Genomic DNA, 19326 nt, shown 5'->3' on the forward strand with positions numbered 1-19326 from the left:
TCCCCAGTGCTGTCAGAGTGGAGTATTTCACTGTTATTTACAGTAGACCAATAGTATTTATATTTAGAACATCCGGTAGGTATGAAAACACAATTGTTGTCAGCTGGAGACAATAGCACATATTGAAATGCAGAAAGAAGGGAGTCTTCAGAAGGCCTCCATGCATGTGCATATGTGGCCAAACTGGAAGAGCTCACTGGAGCATCACCTTTCTCCATACTGAGCTGCCTACTCAGTTTGAAACCCAGAAGCACAGCAGACATATGTATGGATGAGTGTGAAGCAGGAAGGCAAAAAGACAGAACCCATTTCTGGAGGTTAATGGTGGTTTATATGGCTTTTTAACTTTGCAGTAAGTCACCACTACTAATAAACTCTAGAGCTGGATGGCAACTGCAGGTTGGAATAAATTACTGTGGTCAAAATGTTCAAACAAGCCATATTCTGTTAGATAACTAAATAAACGTAGAGCAGCTTTTTCTGGCTTTAAGGAAATTACTTGGGGGATTTATGAGCATCTATTATGCTCCACAATCACAAATTCAGAAACTTGCAGTTTAATTACTCAGGCTTGAAAATCCTGACTGTAGAGATCGTGCGTGGGGGACACCACTGGAAATATTTTCATTCATTACAGAGGATATGAGCTTACTTGCTTGTGATCTCTGCTTTGATATAGGTAATCCCAGCATGGATAACTTAGAAGGTCAAATCTCTAACTTTTATGTGTTCCAGAATTCTTCACATGTTGAACATGGATTTGTTTCTGTTCTAAAAGTCTTTTCTTCCTCCTTTCTTCCCTTGCTGAGAAACACCACAGAAACACAAGTTGAGAGAAAAGACCAATTCTCCTCTAAAAGTGGTCTTTTAATAGATGTTTTATGTATATTTTATGTTAAAGTGTTTGTGTAGAGAAGTAAGTGCTTTCATTTTATCTGCTATAAAAACAAGGGGAAATCAAGAAGCTTTCTGGTATACCAGCCCTTCTTCAGCTATTCATATCTGTATTTACTTCAAGAAAGCCTGACTTCTTTTATCTTTCATATATCAAGAATATGAAAACATTTCTTATGCACACTCAGCCTTGTCACACAATCTAGAAGCTGCTACAGGAAATTAAATTCACCATGACCATCCTGTTCATGCAATTACAATATTAGCTGACTTGACTCTTCATACAAGGCAGAGAACAGAGTCCCAAACTGCAAAACAATCTCCACCCTTAGAATCATTTATTATCAATCCTCACCTGATATTTAGCCCTTAAAAAGTACCTGTGACCATCTAATGACTTTAACTTCGGAAGAGAACCCAATAGAAGAGCAGCGTCGGATTCAGCAATGTGCATTTTGTGGGGTGCTTTGCTTCAGGATAAATGAGTTTTGGAAAAAAGCAGAGTCATGAATTATTAACAGTTCCCTCTGCAGACGGGAAAAAGTGTCAAGATTTTGCTAAAGTCGTGGATTGATTTTCTGACACAACAACTGAAAGACGTGAAGGTAGATGCTTGGACAGCAGTGTCAGATATATAATCCCTCTGTATATGGGTGTCCTCCTCTCACTTAGCAGCTCTGCTCATATGCTATTGATTATGCCCATGGTAATATTTAAAAGAGAAGAAAGAATGTGAGAAGTAGGCAATAAGTTTTAGGGCGGATGGATATGTAGAAGAAAACAGGCTAAAGAAATCCCACCCTGGAGAGCTAGGTAAATTGCTATGCCCAAAATATGGTGTTTTCTTTTTTTCCCTCTGAAGTAATGCAGATTTAGGCTAAAATGTCGTTTCATGAATTTATACCTATTTTTAACTTATTTTGCCCAAGGAGGAGTGAAAAATGTAAACAGGAAATACTTTACAACTGTTTTCAGAGCAAAATTATTAATCAAATATTTTTACTGGAAATAATGTTTTGCATTAAAAAAAAAGCTGTTCTAAAAGCCTTGGCAGCTGAAACCATTACTCTCAGGGATTTTCCGTGGTGCTAGATTACTTTTAGTTAATTCAACTACAAATAGAAGATTTTCTGAGGTTTTCTGCTTTTTTTTTTTTTTTTTTAACAGCTAGCACTGAGGGAATAGCTCCAGCCATATCTATCTTGAAAGGATTCACCTTTCTTAGGTACCTGATTTTGCATGCCTCTCTCACTGTTCCTGTCAGTTAGAACAGAGATGTTGGACAACACTGACCTCATCCTTCCCCAGTGCCACTTTTTTCTCTCATCTGGAATTATAAATGCAGATGGGGAAGAAAAAGCATTACCTGAAGGACTTCCTCACCAGCCTGACCAAAGGTCAAAATAAAAATCCAGCATCTTTCAAACTTTTATCTCAGTTTAGTATTCCAAATCTCAACCTCAAAGGAGGATGTGCAAAAATGTTATTACTCCTGGGTGCTTTTCTATTATCTCAGTTTTTAATGGAGTAAAATTAGGTATATTCCATTCTAGAAGTGATTGAAGGCTTGTCTTCATGAGAAGATCAAGCCACCTTTATCCATCATGTGTCTGCTGCCCTCTCTCTGCTCACAATTAACGTGCCCAAGGGGGGAAAATGAAAAGTATTGTCTGCTGGACAGCTGGGGTGATAGTCCCCACGTCAGCCTTTGGAGCCTGAAGCAGCAAGAAGGAAAAGTAGAAGTTTTTCCCTTACAGATTTTTGAACACATTGTGCTGCAAAGAGATTATGGAAATATCAGAGATTTGCTGAATGATGCCAGATTAAGAGTAACAGATAACATTCTGGAGTCAGCACAATATTTTATTAACATTGTTTTCTGCTGGGGAAAAAACAATGTTACCTTGATGATCTGTCATTTTACAACTCAGTAACAATCTGATGCTACTAACTGGTACCTCACCTTGACATCACCAGACACTGTGTGCTGCCACTGTGGATACAGTGGGAAAGATGATCCATAGTGGAGGAGTTGTCAGTATTTTAATGCAACTGTTGATTCATCGTATTTGATCTCTTCATGACAGAAAAGGCTCTGCTTCAGACAATTTTCCTTGAAAACACTTTGAAAATACTCTGAAACTTTGTTTTTGTAGTTGACATTGTTTTTTCCTTATTTCTCCAGGGAGAAGAACACTTTTGGTTTTGGAATGTTTTGAAATTAAGTTCACAATGGTATTTTCTGTGGTTTAAGATTAAACAGTATGTAAGTATGAGTGGTATTTTATATTTCATTGCATTTTATAAAATATTTCACTGGGAATTTTGTTTCAGTGGAAAATGTGTGTCTGGGTATGTGTGTGGGGTGGAAGATCTTTTCATCCAGCTGTGCCCTAAACGTTTTGGCTGTTAAAATGGTTCCTGGCATTATGTGGATCAAACCACTGCTATAATTTGCCCTGAAATATATTAAGTAAGAGCAGCAAGGAATAGCATCCTTTGGATTATGCTACCATTTCCCTTGAGGATTGATTGCTTCTTTCCTTCTATCTAAAGACTGTGAAGCAAAACACTGTACAAGGACCATATGTTATATGCTATACTAGTAGCATTTCAGCACTGCAGATCTGGTGAAGAAGGGTCCAAAAAATTCGGTGAGTTTGCCCACAATGCTGAGGAGAAAATGGAAATGTGAGATGGCAGCACACAGTGTCTGGTGATGTCAAGGTGAGGTACCAGCTCCTGCAGCCAAGACTCCTGCCAGTGTTGAGGAGGCTCCCCTGGGAAGTTATCTCTCAGACCAGCCAAGTGCCAGGGTTTCTTTCTGTAAAGCCTCAACAAGGACAGTGCTGACTTCTTAGTATAAAAAGAGGTTGGCAGAGCCAGGCACTGTGACAAGAGTTCAAAACAATGTTAAGCTTATCTGCAATGCAGAAAGCCAACAACTTTGGCATGGTTCTGATGGCAGATAAAAGCAAGGCAGAGGCTGGATATGAAAAGTGACCTGAAGAAGTGGTCAGGAGAAGTTTAGAGCATACTGGAAGAATTGATTAATGCCAATTTTACATAGAAATCTGCTGTATGAGGACAAGGCAGTGATAGGTACCATAGTACTGAGCACAGAGACACAAAATTATTGAGTGGAACATCTTCTTTACAAGGGGGAAGCTGGGGCTCTTTAGTTTGGAGAGAAGGAGACTAAGGGGTGACCACATTAATGCTTATAAATATGTAAAGAGTGAGTGCCAAGAGGATGTAGCCAGGCTCTTCTCAGTGATGCTCAATGACAGAAAAAGGGGCAATGGGTGGACGTTGAGGCATAGGAGGTTCATGGGGAAAAAAAATCTTTCACTGTGAGGATGATGGAACACTGGAACAGGTTGCCCAAGGGGGTTGGCAGAGTCTCCCCCTCTGGAGATACTCAAAACCCACTGGGATGCGTTCCTGTGTGATCTGGTATAGGTGATCCTGCTCTGGTAGGGCAGTTGGAATGAATGATCTTTCAAGGTCCCTTCCAACCCTTAACATTCTGTAATTCTGTGAAAGATGAGGAAGCTAGTGCAAAATTGTTCAAATTATGTTGGTGAATTCCAGCAACAGTTTCACATTGTGGGAAAGGCAGCCTGCTTTGTGTTTTTTGTACATTGCTGATGAGTTGCCTGTAGGACAGTGTATTTGGTGGTCTTTTTTCTGTTCTTAGTGGTTTGTATCCAACCACACATCTGGATCCCTTCCAGTGGAGCCAGAGTACTGAAAAAATCATTTAACAATCAGCATGGAGATAACAAATATTTCCTTTTCCAATTGGGTGGTCTATTTTATAGCCAAAGTAAAATTAGATGCAGGAAGTGGTAGGTATTTCTGAGGCTAAATCTTCACAGCACTGAACAGAAAATTCCCAGAGGATGTCCCACAGTACCCAAGAAGACAGAAGCGGGAAGTTTACAAACACATGGAGACTGATGAAGGGAGGAAGACAGAGGAATATAAAATCATAGAATCATAGAGTGATTTTGGTTGGAAGAGACCTTTAAAATCGTCGAGTCAAATCGTCAGTGCAGCACTGCCAGGCCACCACTAAACCATGTCCCTAAGCATCCCATTTACATGGTTTTCAAATACCTGCAGGGATGTTGACTTCCCTGGGTAGCGGGGTCCAGTGATTTACAACCAAATATTGTAGGTATGGAGAAAACACAAGGTGCTGATGTGTATTTCCATAGCATTTTTTCCCATTTTCATTTTCCCTTGCACTAAAAGCTCCTGCCCTTGAAATCTTGGAGCCTTTCAGAAAAAGTCTAAGTGACAGTTGAAGACCATAGAGCTGAAGGCAGGTGGTTAAAGCTGCTGAATCCCTGAAGAATCAGTGAAACATGTAAGAGAACAATTACAGGCTACGAGTGCAGAGAGCACATTATCCTTTCTTGTTAAACAAGTAATAATGGTATGACACAAATGTTCACCAAGACAGTGAACTGGTAGCAGCATTGATCTTGATCCTCGGCTGCATCTAAAGTCAAGCCTGGTGATTCTGCCCCTTCTACTCTGCTCTTGTGAGACCGCACCTGGAGCACTGCACCCAGCTCTGGAGCCTCCAACACAAGAAGGGCATAGATATGTTGGAGAGAGTCCAGAGGAGGGCCACAAAGATGATCAAATGGCTGGAGCACCTTTCCCTCTAAGACAGGCTGAAGAAGTTAGGTCTGTTTAGCCTGGAGAAGTACCTGAAAGCTGGAAAGCTACTATTTGTAAGGGCATGTGATGACAGGACAGGGAGTAATGATTTTAAACTAGAGCAGGGTAGATTAAGATTAGACATGAGGAAGAAATTCATTATTATGAAGATGGTGAGACACTGGAAGAGGTTGCCAAGAGAAGTTGTGGATGCCTCATCTCTGTGTTTAAGACCAGGCTGGGTGAAGCTTTGAGTAACCTGGTCTAGTGAGAGATGGCCCTGCACATAGCAGGGAAGGTTGGAACTAGATGATCTTTAAGGTCCCTTCCAACTCAAGCTATTTTAGAATTTCTATGGTTTATGATTTATCTTTGCAGAGTTTCATAGGACTCAGAAATGCAGCTCTTGGCTTGTAGCCTCCTGACACTCTCCTGAATGACTAAAAGGCCCCGAATTTGGGTGTGATTCCCCCCCCCCACCCCATGCAGGGGCTGCCTGCTGGAGGGAATGTGCAGGGACATCAGTGGGAGTCTCGCACATGAGTCAGGGTTGTCTGTGAGCCACCTGTCAGGCAGGGCTAGAAGGGCTCATTCCCAGCGAGAGGCACGGGAGGGAGACAAAGCGTTACCTGCCATTTTGAGGAAGTTTCTCCTGTCTCTTTTGCTCCAAGCAAATTTACACTTTTTTTTTTTTTCTTTTCTTTTTTTTAATTTTTCCCTACCTCTCCCTAAGAGTTTGCTGGGAACATTTGTGCAAAATCCAGCACAGGTGGGAAAACATTGTGCCAAGATCCAGCCCAACCCTGCCTGCTTTTCATGTGCTGCATTTTGCTTTTGCTGTAACCACTGTAAAGGTTTTGCTTTCTCCAGCAAACAAGGGCAGGCTGTGTTTGGTGGGCTCGGTGCCCAAAAGGTGCACATTTCTCTGCTACTTCATGCAAATGCCACACAAATTATCTGAGCTTCTTCCTTGCTAAGAGGCAGTGGGGCATCCTGCGGAGGAGCAGCAGCAGCAGGTAACGGCTGTTGCACTGCCATGCAAATCTAGCAGGGGGGTTGTTTGGTTTCCCTTTTACAGGGGCACACCCTGTGCTCGGTATTGCTGTTCAGAAGCATAAAGCTACCAAACTAGGCAGCCAGATACAAACTTCCCACAGGCAGTGTGAGGATCCAAACTGGCTTGACTACAGCTCCTTCTCCTCACAGGGTTTCCAGATTATACATACCAGAGAGTTTTCTGCAGGAGCATTCCCTGTTTACATTTTGCTGGAGGTCAGTAAAGTGCTTGATATTTCATAATGAAAGCACTTGAGCTTCTGCTTCTTGGATATAGTGCTGCGTGGTTTGTCCAACAAGGCAGCAATTCAATCAAAAGGAGCATAAGGAGGAAAAACTGGCACCTTAATGGAGCTGAAGTACAGGCACCTACATTTCATTTGCCAAAAGTGGTTGCTTTCCATTTCATCATCCCAGAGATGATGAGGTCATTAAATTGTATCCATTCATCAAGGAGAAAATGAAAATGTACAAAATACATAGGAGTTTTCCTAAGATACAGGTGTTGAATGTTTGGAAAAGCTGGTGACCTGTTTTAAGTACAGCCACTACAGACTGCTTTCTCGGCAGACTGGCATAAACAAACACAAACTTTGGTTTGATAAAAGTTAAGGGGCAGGTGAATGAAACTGATGCTGTTCTTGGCAATATTTTAGAAGTTTGCCCCTGCATTTCATGTCCCCACTTTCAATGGGTATATCTTGGCTAAAGTCCTGACACCACTCGAATGGCAAAACTCCTCCTTTCCTTAGGTGATTCTCTGGCAGCAGAGACGTGCTGTGTATGCTCTGGATTGCTCTACCTGCTTAGGTTGATGGCTCTCATCCCACTAGCACTACTCCTTGTCTAGTGGCTACTGGGGTGACCTCCAGGGTCCACACAAATCATGCAAGTGGCTGCAAGGCAGCAGCCAATGTGCACTACAGCAGAGATTAGCTGTGCAAGCTCCTGTACAGGACATCTTTGAGGAATTACAGTTCTCAGCAATTATACAGATGAAGCTGATTTTTCTAGGGATAGGGAATGAATGGAGGAACCTCTTCTAAGTCCCATCAGCTGGGCTGTGTTAACCCTCTTAGTTCAGTGAATCAGGGCCTGGCTGCTGACAGCAACACATAAACAAGTGTGTGCATGTGGCTCCATTCATGTGTGTGGGAGCATACTGGTACACATGCGTATGTGTACTATGCTACTTGATCTCCTTTTATAGCAGCCTTTGCCCACACCTATCAAACGTGGAGTGGTGAACAGAGATACGATGTAAAGGACCCTGTGCTCACTTATTTTATACATTTGTAATCTCTACCCAGAATGCTTTTTTTAACAACAGTGCCATTTCCATAAAATGTTTCAGATTAGAGAAGATCCTGGCTAAATTTAGCTTTTATGGAAGAAAGAATAAAACATAATTAACTGTTTAAAGAACAAAACACAAACCACATGAAGCAATGAAGCTTGTTGGCGAGAAATCTAACAGTAGTGCTTGGTAGCAAACCCATCTCCTGTGGAACAGATGTTTGGGATTTTACACAAAAATAGAAACTACACTAATGTCAAATGCTTTACTGCCTGAAAAACTGACAAACACTGAGTGTTGCTCGTCGGGCACCACAAGTTTCCAAGTTGTACAAAGACGCCACAGAAAATGGAACAAAATTAAAGCAAAACAGCGGCAGAGAAATATTGATGGATTTTCTTTTTTGAAAGTAACTGCGCAAACAAGCAATGCCTCTTCGCCTTCAGGCAGCTTTTAGTGCAGTCTGAATGGCTAATTATTGCCAGCAGTGGTGGAAAAGCTGGTCTGCAGACACTTCATTACCCTCGAAGTATCAGGCTATGTTTTCAGCAGTGCTGCACAAAACTTTCTGTGAATTCTGCTTAAATAGGCTACTTAGCCCCCTGCCTCCTCCTTACTTTACAAACAACTGTTGGCACACTTAATATGAAGAAAGTAGAAAAAAATACCAACGCCAAACCCCTTGGGTGGTGGTCTCATTTCTCGTAAGGAGAAGAGAAAGTCAGTGGCCTGATTTCCAGGGGTGACTCAAATGGGGAGCTGTAAGATGGCAGTGCCTCTGCCAGCCACATTTATCACAGCTTTTAGGGTACACTGCTGAGTGGGACAGGAAGCTACAGTAGCTGGAGCATGATGCTTTGATGTCTGTTGAAATATTTGTTCAGAGCCTGAATGAATGTGTTGGGATGGATTAACCATAAAGAAGCTTTAAAATAGTCCCACAGTTTTGAACAATTGATCCACAAGACATCACCTTGACAGACCTTTCCTTGACACCATATTGACCATGATGAAGACTTTTTGTGTGTCAGCTAAGCCCACTAGAATGAAATACCGCAGCAAACTGCATGAATTTTCTAAGTGGGTGTCCATGTTTTATATCACCATATGATACTGTTCAGTTTCACACAAAGAAAGACATCAGTCCTTGCCACACAGATGCACACACAGACATGTACACACGCCCCAGAGCTAAACAGATGTCACACCAAGCCCGCATCTCACCAAAAATTTCCTTCAGTCAAAATAGAAAACATCAGGTCAAACTTTGCCTCCTCTGATGCATGCACACACACCACTTTCACTTTGATTCGGTCTTCGTGCCATATGGCTTCCTCTCTCCTCTTGCCTCCCCTTTCCTTCACATTTCAAACTTGAGAAGATATAATAAATCAAATTCATATATGAAATATTACATCTTCAGTGGACACCAAGGGATGACAGGAAACCCAGAGGCAGAGCTGAAGTTTCAAAGGGCAGACCAAGAATCAGTTCCCACCACTGAGGTGAGCAGGAGTTTCCTAGCACTATGAGCAAGCATGAGAGCCACCGTGCTGCACTGAGGTCTGACACCAGACCCAGGCAAGGGGGAGGAGGCCCATATGTAGACTTCTCCATGGCTTCTGCCCCCTCCTGACTGCAGGCATTTTCACTTCACTTCTCTTTGCCAGGCTTGCAAAGTGTCACACTCAGAAAATCTAAAGTGAAGCAAAGTTTATTCTCCTCTTCCTATCATTTGAGATGCTCTCAGCACCTACTCTATCCTGAAAGTCAAAGATAGTTTTCTAGAGTAGCATTTAAAGCAGAGAATAAATTTAAGGTACTGGTTTGTTTATTTATTCACATGACCAAGGTGTTATCACACACACCAGTATCTTTTTATTTTATCTGGATACCTGAAACAGCAATGAGAGCCCAAGCACAATGCCAGCTACCCCAGAAATCTTCAAAATCTCCATGGAGGGGAAATATGATGCTCTTTCCAGGACACATTCAGCATTTTTATTATGCTTTATGGGATTAGAGTGTAAGAAGTAAACAAAAAGCTGAGGCACTTTTGAAAGTAACTGCTTCTTGAGTGCATGAAGTGGCATAGGGTTTGCTTTGCAAAGATTAAATTCTCTTATTGCTGTTTCCTGGCCAGGAGATGCTTTTTGAAAAGCTTGTGTGCAGTATGGTTCTCAGCCCTTGTTAAGCTTGGAGAGTAATGAGGCACGAATTGATAATTTGCTTCTCACTACTTCAGAGCACCTTTACAGATTCTTTCAACAAGACCTTTTAATATTGTGATGGGGGAAAAAACGTGCAGCCAAACCCAGCCCTTTCAACAAGTATGTAGAGTTAATCAAGGCAAGTTTGTACATACCAAGGCTGAATTTGGTTCTTGTTCTGTCTAATAACTAAGCAATTAGATTTTATTATTAAATAATTTAGGATTAAAATTCTCTTTGGGAAATTATTCTAAGTTAGTTGCATGAGTGGAAAAAAAAAGAAGCCAGCAGCAACCAATAATCTATTTTAGATTCATATTCTGCTTTGGGTCCAGCAGACTTTTCTTGAATGGAGGAGAGGGAAACAAAAAAGTGATTCCTTTGCAGTCTGAGCTCTCATTTCCTCAGCCTGAAATGAAGCTGTGCATGTCCATCCTCTTTCTCAAACTAATGAGTAAATTTTAAAAAGGCTGACAGCACTGAACTGCACTTCTTTGGAACTACATCTTATAATAATGTTGGATCCAAAACACTACTGTAAATTCTTGCCTGTTTTGTTCAGTTTTGCTTCTTCCTACATGCACATTGTATACTGGTATGTGAGTTTCTTGTTTGCTTTATGTCCTATGCAATCCAAAGAAAAAAGTTAGGACAATGTAAGTGGTTGTTTCAATGCCTTATTTGCCTTCACAGATTGAAAGATCCTTTGCCCCTCATTTTAGCAGCATACACGATACTGATTTTCCTTTATGCAGCTCTTTTCATTCCAAAGAATGTTGTTGTGTGTTTCTGATCACAGAAGATTTGGAAGCATCAAATAAATACAACCACATCTAAGGTGGAACACAGGAGCTTTTTAACCTGAAGAGAAATAAATTACATGTCAGCTTGCAGAGACAAGTCAGGGGCAGAGGCCCTAAGAGTCCAGTTCTGTGTCCCATAACAAATTTGTGATTTCTTCAAGATCCATGTTGAAACACTAGCAAAAACTAGAGGACTCTTCCATGACTGTGGCCTTTGCCTGGCTTATGCAGTAGATGAAATCTCAGCTGCAGGGAACATTACCACCTATCTGCCATGCTGTGTGTGTGCTAAACATTCTCAGTCACCTTCACATACATCATTGTTCCAGCAGCGTCTGCCCCAGCACGAGGCGATAGGCATCAGAGCATTTCCATCTAAGGAGTCCTCTCCATCAGACTCCAACTGGCTTTCACTGCCATCTGGGCAACACCAAATAGCTAAGTGTACCCAGTGTACCATGGATGCCTGGAAAGGGTGTCTGAGAAAGCTTTCAAGCAGGGAATGCTGGATGGCCTTTAATGATCTGAGACATAATTAGTAATAGTAGGATCCACTCTAGCTTAAGCTCCAAATTCTTCAGATGAAAGGAAAAAATAATATGGTCTGCCTTGTGTTAAATACTTGCCTGTCCTTGAATGGTCTTATTAAATGTATTCTGAATCAAAGCTACCTAAACACCACCAAAAAATGCATTTTATTGTATATATCCAGGAGTAACTAAAAAATGAAGATAGAAATAAAACCAAGGGCAGCCTAGTGGAAATTGCACTAAGTTCAGAGGTGTTGACATATGCAGCTTGGAGCCTTTCATGGGACCTGGCTCCAGCCACCTCCCACTCAGGGGCTGTGGCCTTTGCCTTTGCCCTTGGGCACAGAGGTGGCATGCCTGCCCCCTTCTTGGCATCATCCCTGCCTCCCACTCAGGCCCCTTGGTTGTCCTGGGGGCCAAACCAAGATGATGACAAGAGGCAAGAGCCACCACCACAGCAGCCATATGGGTTTTTTTACCTTTCATTTTCCCAGCAGCACAAGCTGCTGCCCACCTTTGACACCTGAGCCCCGGTGGGGCTGCTGACAGCTTCTCAGTGAGAGCAATGAGAGCTGATGCATGGCTCTGTCTTACTGCTGCCTGAACGAGTCCTCCTTCCCCAGCCCCTGCAGCATCTCCAGCCAGAAGCAGCTCCTTTTTGTATGTTAAACATTTCATTTGGGAAAGTCCTCAGAGTCTGTTTCTTGCAGGTGACTTGTAAAGGAATTGCTTTTATTCACAGAGCTGCCTTGAAGCTGGCATGCCTCTACCTGTATGCCCTTCACAAATAATTTCTGCCAATATGCTTTTATTTGTTGTCTTCCCTGTCTTAAGAGGACCCTGCACGTTTTCCCTTTTGGTCTGGACATTTTCTTAAATGTTTTCAAGGTCTTTTCCCTGAGCAACAAACCTTTTTATCTCCCAGACTTACTTTTAAAATCATTGCTTCTGTATGTGTGATGTTATTTTGACTACAGTAAAACTGGAGTATTCTCTTAAATGTCATTCTGTCTACCTCACTGCAATTGCCTCACTGCTTTATTCATCCCAACTCTTTTTGAAGGTCACTTTACAAAAACCAAATAATTGTAAGATTAATGTAGGGATTCTCATTTCGTAATGGTCTAGAAGGTTAATGATAATTTTATTGTTTGATGTTTTGGTTTACACAATGAATTTGGGTGTTTTTTAATGAAGATCAGGGATTGGATTCTTTAATGAAAGACATATGCTGTAACTTAAGCTTAGTAAGCTAAGACTGTCTCTGTGTCCTACATAACTATGCTAAATCCTTTGATTTATATTTGAACCATGCAATAAAATTATCTTATCTATTCTAGAGACACCAGAATCAGAGAGAGAAAAAAAACTTTAGAGTTCATACATCAAACAGACTCAAGTACTTTCCTTGCAAGTATGACCGAACTTTCAGTCCTTGTGTTATTGCTAGGGAGATTTGCAAACTTTCATCCTAAGGGTGACAAAAATGTGAACTAGTTACCACAATAACCACAATCCATTCACTTGCCCATTATGCTTTTATCATAAATGAAGCTATTTCACCTAAAGCATCTCATTTGCTTGCTTTCTGTTTTAGTGAAGAGAAACTCTTCGGTATTGAAGACTCATGGGCTAAGCAGAGCAAGTAGAGGCTGAAAGTAGGGGCTCAGGGGCTATGGAGGGAATGAAAGCTTAGCAACCATGACTGTTACTACACATACAAAGAGAGCAGGACTAAGTTACACAGGTTACATTTTCAAATGAGTTTATTAAACTGAAATAGAGGAGGTGTCATATGTATCAATGAATTTTTTTCAGGCACAATTTTACTGTATTAACTTTAAATGCTCTGCATGTAGCATGCTTAGAGTACACACATTTTCCTGATAAAGCCTGCAGTACCTGGCTGGATTCTACAGTTCAGTTTAATTTGTAGGATATTTTTCCTCTGCTGTCAAAAATAAACAGTTTTTAAATGATCATAGAATCATGATGTTACCTTTCTGAATAGAAGTAGTTCATCTTTTTGTCTCTACCAAAATATATGCCGATGTAAAGGTTACTGATCTTTACAGAAATTACAGCTTGCATAACGTTTTGTGCAGAAGGAAAAAAACACAACGGAATGGATAACTGAAGTTGAAAAATTTTGAGGGAGTAACAGTGGATCCTATTCTCTAATTATTCAGTGCAAACTTCCTCCCACCTAAGTCTTTAAAAATTGCAAATGCACCTATATAATCAGAGCAGAATAAAATTGCTGACTGCAACAGAACATGCATGAAACCACATGAGTCAAACTACTGTGAGTTCAAACTTAAACTTGATTGTCAAAATCCTCAGCCTCCAGTACCCTAGTTAGGAGAGTTTGCAGCTTCTCATTCGTGGTACATTCTTTCTTATTTTTAGGCTTGATCCTGTTAACATCAATCCAAATTTTCCTGTTTACATCCATGGAATTCTTTAGGCCCCATTTAGCATACTGAAGCACTTGACTATAGTTCATTAAATCTTATGCAGTAAGGATTGCCTGCATCTACAAAGTAAACTTTCCTAACTATCTGGACCTAGGAATAATAATGATAATAATAATATTGTCTAATAAATCCTCTCCTATGGAGAGTGGTTCATGAGGTTGTGGTTCACATCTCAAGACTTGCAGAGAAACTGGTAGGGGCTCTAGCTGAAACTTAACAAAGCAACTAAATGTGAAAATTTAAAGTGTGCCAAGGTTTTTCAGAAGCAATGTGGCTTAAGAATGTGCTTAAAATTGGAAAACTCTTAAGTGCTGTACTGGAAGTTGCTGTCCTGTGAAGCGGAGCAGCAGGCGAGAGTGTACACACGTGGCGGTACCCCGAATAGCTCTGGTTTCTAGCAGCTTTTCTGTCATTCCAGGAGTGTATGCTGGTGAAAGCCTGGGAGCCCAGCACAGGGGAATAATAACTCACTGCTGGTGACCTCTCCTTTCAGGACATGTCACTGTGCAGGGGCCTCGCCAGTGACATTTTTTCTGCCTCACTCTGCAGCTAAGTTTCCGCTCCATCTCCTAAAGTGCCATACCTCAACACTGCTGCAAAGCCGCAGGACTGTGTGACACATGAACCCATACTGTGCTTGGACCCTGCCCAGAAGCCCTCCCTCTTTGATGTCTTTTTCCTTCCCCCCGCCCCCCCCCCCCCCTTTTTAAAAAATTCTGGTTTAGAAAGTGGTAATTTCTTATGTTTGAAAAGCAACTGTCACACCACCGTGCATGTGAGAGGAAACAGCGCAGACCACCCCGGGCTGATCCTTTATGTGGACATTTAAACATCAAAGCCCTTGCTCTGACATCCAATTGAATTTCCTCATGTGAGCTTTCAAGTAGTTTTCTATCCTCTCTTCCGCCCTGCTTTTTCTCTCCTTACTTCCTCCACTGCTTAATACCCAAAGAGATAGTCTTTTTTCTTCTTCCTCCTCCTGAAATGAAAATCCCCCTCTTAGATGTAAATATACATAGTAGAGCAGCCTGAGCTGGAGCAAGCACCCACCCTTCCCTAGCTCTGGGGCTACAGGTGATGTGGAGGAACAAGATAGCCAAGGAAGGAGCAAGGGGATGCCAGCACTTGAAGCCAATGGTATGCCAGCCACCCTCACCTGGATTTCTTGGGAGTATCAGGGAAGGCAGCGTGTGCCCCATGGTCTGTTTGGAGATATCGCCATGCACCCATTGGCTTAAATGCAGAGATTAAAGCTGCCTAAACTGAAGTGGGCTAAGCTTGAAAGGGATGAGTGGGTAGCACACTCGGGGCAGTTCTTCAAAAGCACTGCAGGATGCCTGAGGTGGAGAAAGGTCTCCTCTCACATAGCCTCTGCCTGGTGTGAGGACCAGAAGAACATAAAGGAGTTGACTGGTGCTACCCGAATGACCTCCAGCTTTGGAAACTGAGGAGGCTGTTCCTTCAGAAAAAGTTCACCTTAAAAAAAAATCAAAAAGCTTTTCTTATTTGTTTTTGTTCACAAAAGGAATAGTTTTCCAGCTTATAAACAGCTTTATATGCCAATGCTTTTAATGTACCCTCACTGTGTTGCTGCAATGTGCAAGTATGGGATTTGGAAAGCAAACATCTCTCCTCACATTCACTAGCACGACACACATCATATCTGCAGTTCAAATGACTGATAAAGTATGTAAGAGATAGACATGTGGTATTCAGGCTCCTAGGTTATAGCTTCCTCTTACACAATGTAATACTCTCTGTGGCAGCTGTGTTGTAGCATTTCAGATGAAACTGAATTGCATTGTGCACATTTGATTTTGCCTACACAAACTTACATAAGCACACATTGCTTTTATATGTACTTTACACACACACACACATAGATATGGATATACATACACTCAGAGAGACAGAAGAAGAGACACTGAAGCCTTCTAAACTTCTAAAAAGATTAAGAAGGAAAAATACTGCACAAGCCTAAATTCCCTACTGGTTTCATATGAAGTGTGGCATACACTGATGAATGCAAGATAGGAGTTTAATATCGTAAAAACCTATGTATGAAAGTCAGAAATTACATATACATGTAAATTACTGGCAGGTTCAGGAACTGGGCAGGTTAAGAACCAAACATGCTGCTACTAATGCAGTATCTGATTCTGAAGTATCCACTGCAAAGGCTATTCTCCAGTTCCAGCAGGCCACTCAGCCCAGTGCAGCAGCGTTCTGTAGCCAGAACTGCAATTGCAAACTTACCTTTCTAGATAAATTAGTGTTGTGTCAATATGTTTGCAAACTATTACAAACAAGCAGAGGTTTTCTCAGCTACAAGCTGCAAGCATTACTGTTGTGCATGTGTGTTTAAAGGCTGGATCTCAGAAATGCAAACAGCAAATACAGGATTTTTTTTTAACCTTTTTGATCTACGCTCAAGGATCAGAAAGAAGAGAGCATTTTGATTTCAGTACACCGAGGAGGAGAAGGAACAACACATCAAGGAAAGCACTTTTGGATTCTGCTTTTTCCCAGCTATAGTAATTCACATGCTAAAATTCCTTTTGAAGTAAAATTGGAAAGCAACTCCAGTGTGTGGTGAGGTGCATGCTCCAGGCCACACCAGAGGCTGTTTTGGGGCTGAGCAGTTACAATAGTGGGGATTTTTCTTCTGTTCCAGCAGAGAGGGTTTTGCACAACCCTACAACGCTCATTAGCACCTGCTCTGCTGGCACACCGAGCTGTTCTGAATTTCCTTGTATCATGCTGGATCAGAACATGACCTGTAATAATTCAATCGTTGATAGGAGAGAAGCAGAAGAATGAAAAGCATGGGCAGAGAAGTCAGCTGTAGTGCTTCTAACTCTGCTGCTGATGGATGCTAGGTGCCATACTGTATTGGCAGCTGTATTACTAATAAACTGAATGGATCCCTCCTTGATTTCACATCTCTGAAACATGTGAAGTAGTTGTAACATTGAAAACCTCTCAGTTCCTTGCAAGAACTAAACTGTGTTTTGTAGATTGTCTTGGGCTAAGAAAAGCTCCACTTGAATAGTATTGAAAGGAGAGTTGACTCAAAATTTTAATATCTGAGAGGCAGCAAAGGGCAAAAAATTTGGTCTTCTCAGGGTCAATATGCAGTAGAATGCAGGAAATCCACCCAGTTCTGAAATCATCATGGAAAAGATAAGAGCAGAGCTGAAGACATTCTTTTCCAGTGAAAGCTGATATATCGGGGGGATGAACTACAGTTAATGAATCTGAATACAATTTACACATAAATTGATTCCAGAGAAATGGGGAAATTGTACTGAAGCAGTTAATTTCACTTTGACATTTTCTAAATGAGACTGTTTTTTAAATGCACTAAGGTACTTCTAAAATTAACACTGTGGCTCTTCATTTTGGTAATTGATGTTTGCTGTTTGTTGGAAGACAGGTTTACAAAAGAAAAAAATAAAAGAAATAAAGATGTGTAAAGTTATACTAGGTTAAACCCAAAGTGTAACATTTACATTCAGGTTGAACTAAAATATTTTGCACCAACATAAATTGGTATTTTTTAGGGTTTAATTTTTCCAGACTATTTTTTCTATCTCTCTCTCTGCTTTTTTTAACATATGGAAATCAATCCAAAAATTCACAAGTCATCCAGCTGCTTTGGATGAATCACTTCAGTCATGATATAATTCAGTAAGGTGAAGAGTTTACAGCAGATCTGGCTATTTCCTTCTGCATTGTGTGATCTGGAGCTTGAGAGGGGATGAGGAAAAACCTGCCTTTAATTCTCTCCCATCCTTTCAATAAATCCATGCATGGTCTAACACTCAACTCAGGAACTAGCCCACTAAAAGGAAGCATTATTACTTATACCTTAAATGAGCTTAAAAGTGTCAATATAAGGCTGAGAAATAGACAGCATGGCAGACAATATTTATGTACAACAGAACGCTATGAGTTCACACTCATAATTTTGAACACATGGTCAAGATGTCTCCCTTAGTAACACAGACAGAACATATTTATAAATATGACTCAAGTAAGACAGATGAACCTTTTATGGAAACAAAAATGCTCCTGCCTTTCAGGCCATAGGGTGTACAGAAATGTGAACATCCAATTCTGGCTATGAACTAATCAGGACTGCCACCTCATAGTTGCCTATGAAGCCTGGATTTAAGCAAAGGAATGTCAATATTTGCACATGTGCATGGTTTTGTAGGCACATGGTCTTTGGCTCTTCATGGCAGAGATCACCCTCACTGTGAGGCTACCAGCACATAGCTGTTCTGCTGGTTTGGGCTGCACACACTGTGACCAAAAGAAAAACAAGGAATGTTTTTTGCTGTGGCTCACCACCATACGCTGCTGCAGTGGCTCTTTAACTTGGGAGGTGCACACTCTGTATTTGCAGTACAAGCAGTGCTGAGCAACGTGGGTAGGTCTGCAGAGAAAAAACACTGGTACTGTAGATGTGACAGCCACATGATTTGCTTGAGGGTAGCCTAGGCCCTTCAATGGCTAAAGCATAACCCCTTTGGGCCCTGCCTTTCAATTCTGCTTCAGCATTTGGGTCCTACCTCAAGCTCACTGAAAGTTTTTCCATGATATGCATTACAGAGAAGGATGACTGGGAGATACCTTTTAGAATCACTGATCACCATATGGTCCTGATCACCATAAAATGCCAATGAAAGTCCACTCTTGCCCACTAGCAAACATTGTGTGGGATAAAAATCTGTCTTTCCGGGATGGAGTCAGTTTTGCCTTCGGAACCCTTTAAGTGAGCTGGAAATGGACTGATACTGTCCCAGGAAATTAACACAAAGCAATCTGATCAACCACTGACTCTCTCTTAAGTCTCTTGCTGCACTACTAGTCACAGAAAAGGCAAATCTTTCTCCTGATGGAGTATATATTTTGTACAAACATTTGGAGGCCTTGAAGCCCCTTGATGATGCATTCTGAGTGCGAGCTACCCCACTTAGACTTCAACTCTTTAATGCAAAAGGAAGCCAAGAAAGCAGGCTGTCTTAAAATAACATGATATGACTTAAATGGAGGATTGATGTAAAACATTATGATGTGCTGCAAATTCAGTAATGAAAAACATCCTGAAAACTGATGAAGGAAAAGGTCATTCACGTACTGCTGAAATCCCTTAAGAATCTTAAGGCTTTGCTGGGTACATTGATGGATATGTGCTAATGACCATGCAAAGATGTGGTCTAAGACTGACCACCAACCCTCAGCCCTCTCTGTAAAATTATTGACAGCTATATTGCATATTCTTGTAGTGGTTAGGAAATGAAATGCCTTTCTCTAATCAAGTAATTGCATTAAGCAACTGCTGGGAACATTTTGCTGCTCTTGTTTAATAGCCTAGAA

Source organism: Pogoniulus pusillus, chromosome 12 (assembly GCF_015220805.1).
Source record: "Pogoniulus pusillus isolate bPogPus1 chromosome 12, bPogPus1.pri, whole genome shotgun sequence".
NCBI lineage: Eukaryota > Metazoa > Chordata > Aves > Piciformes > Lybiidae > Pogoniulus > Pogoniulus pusillus.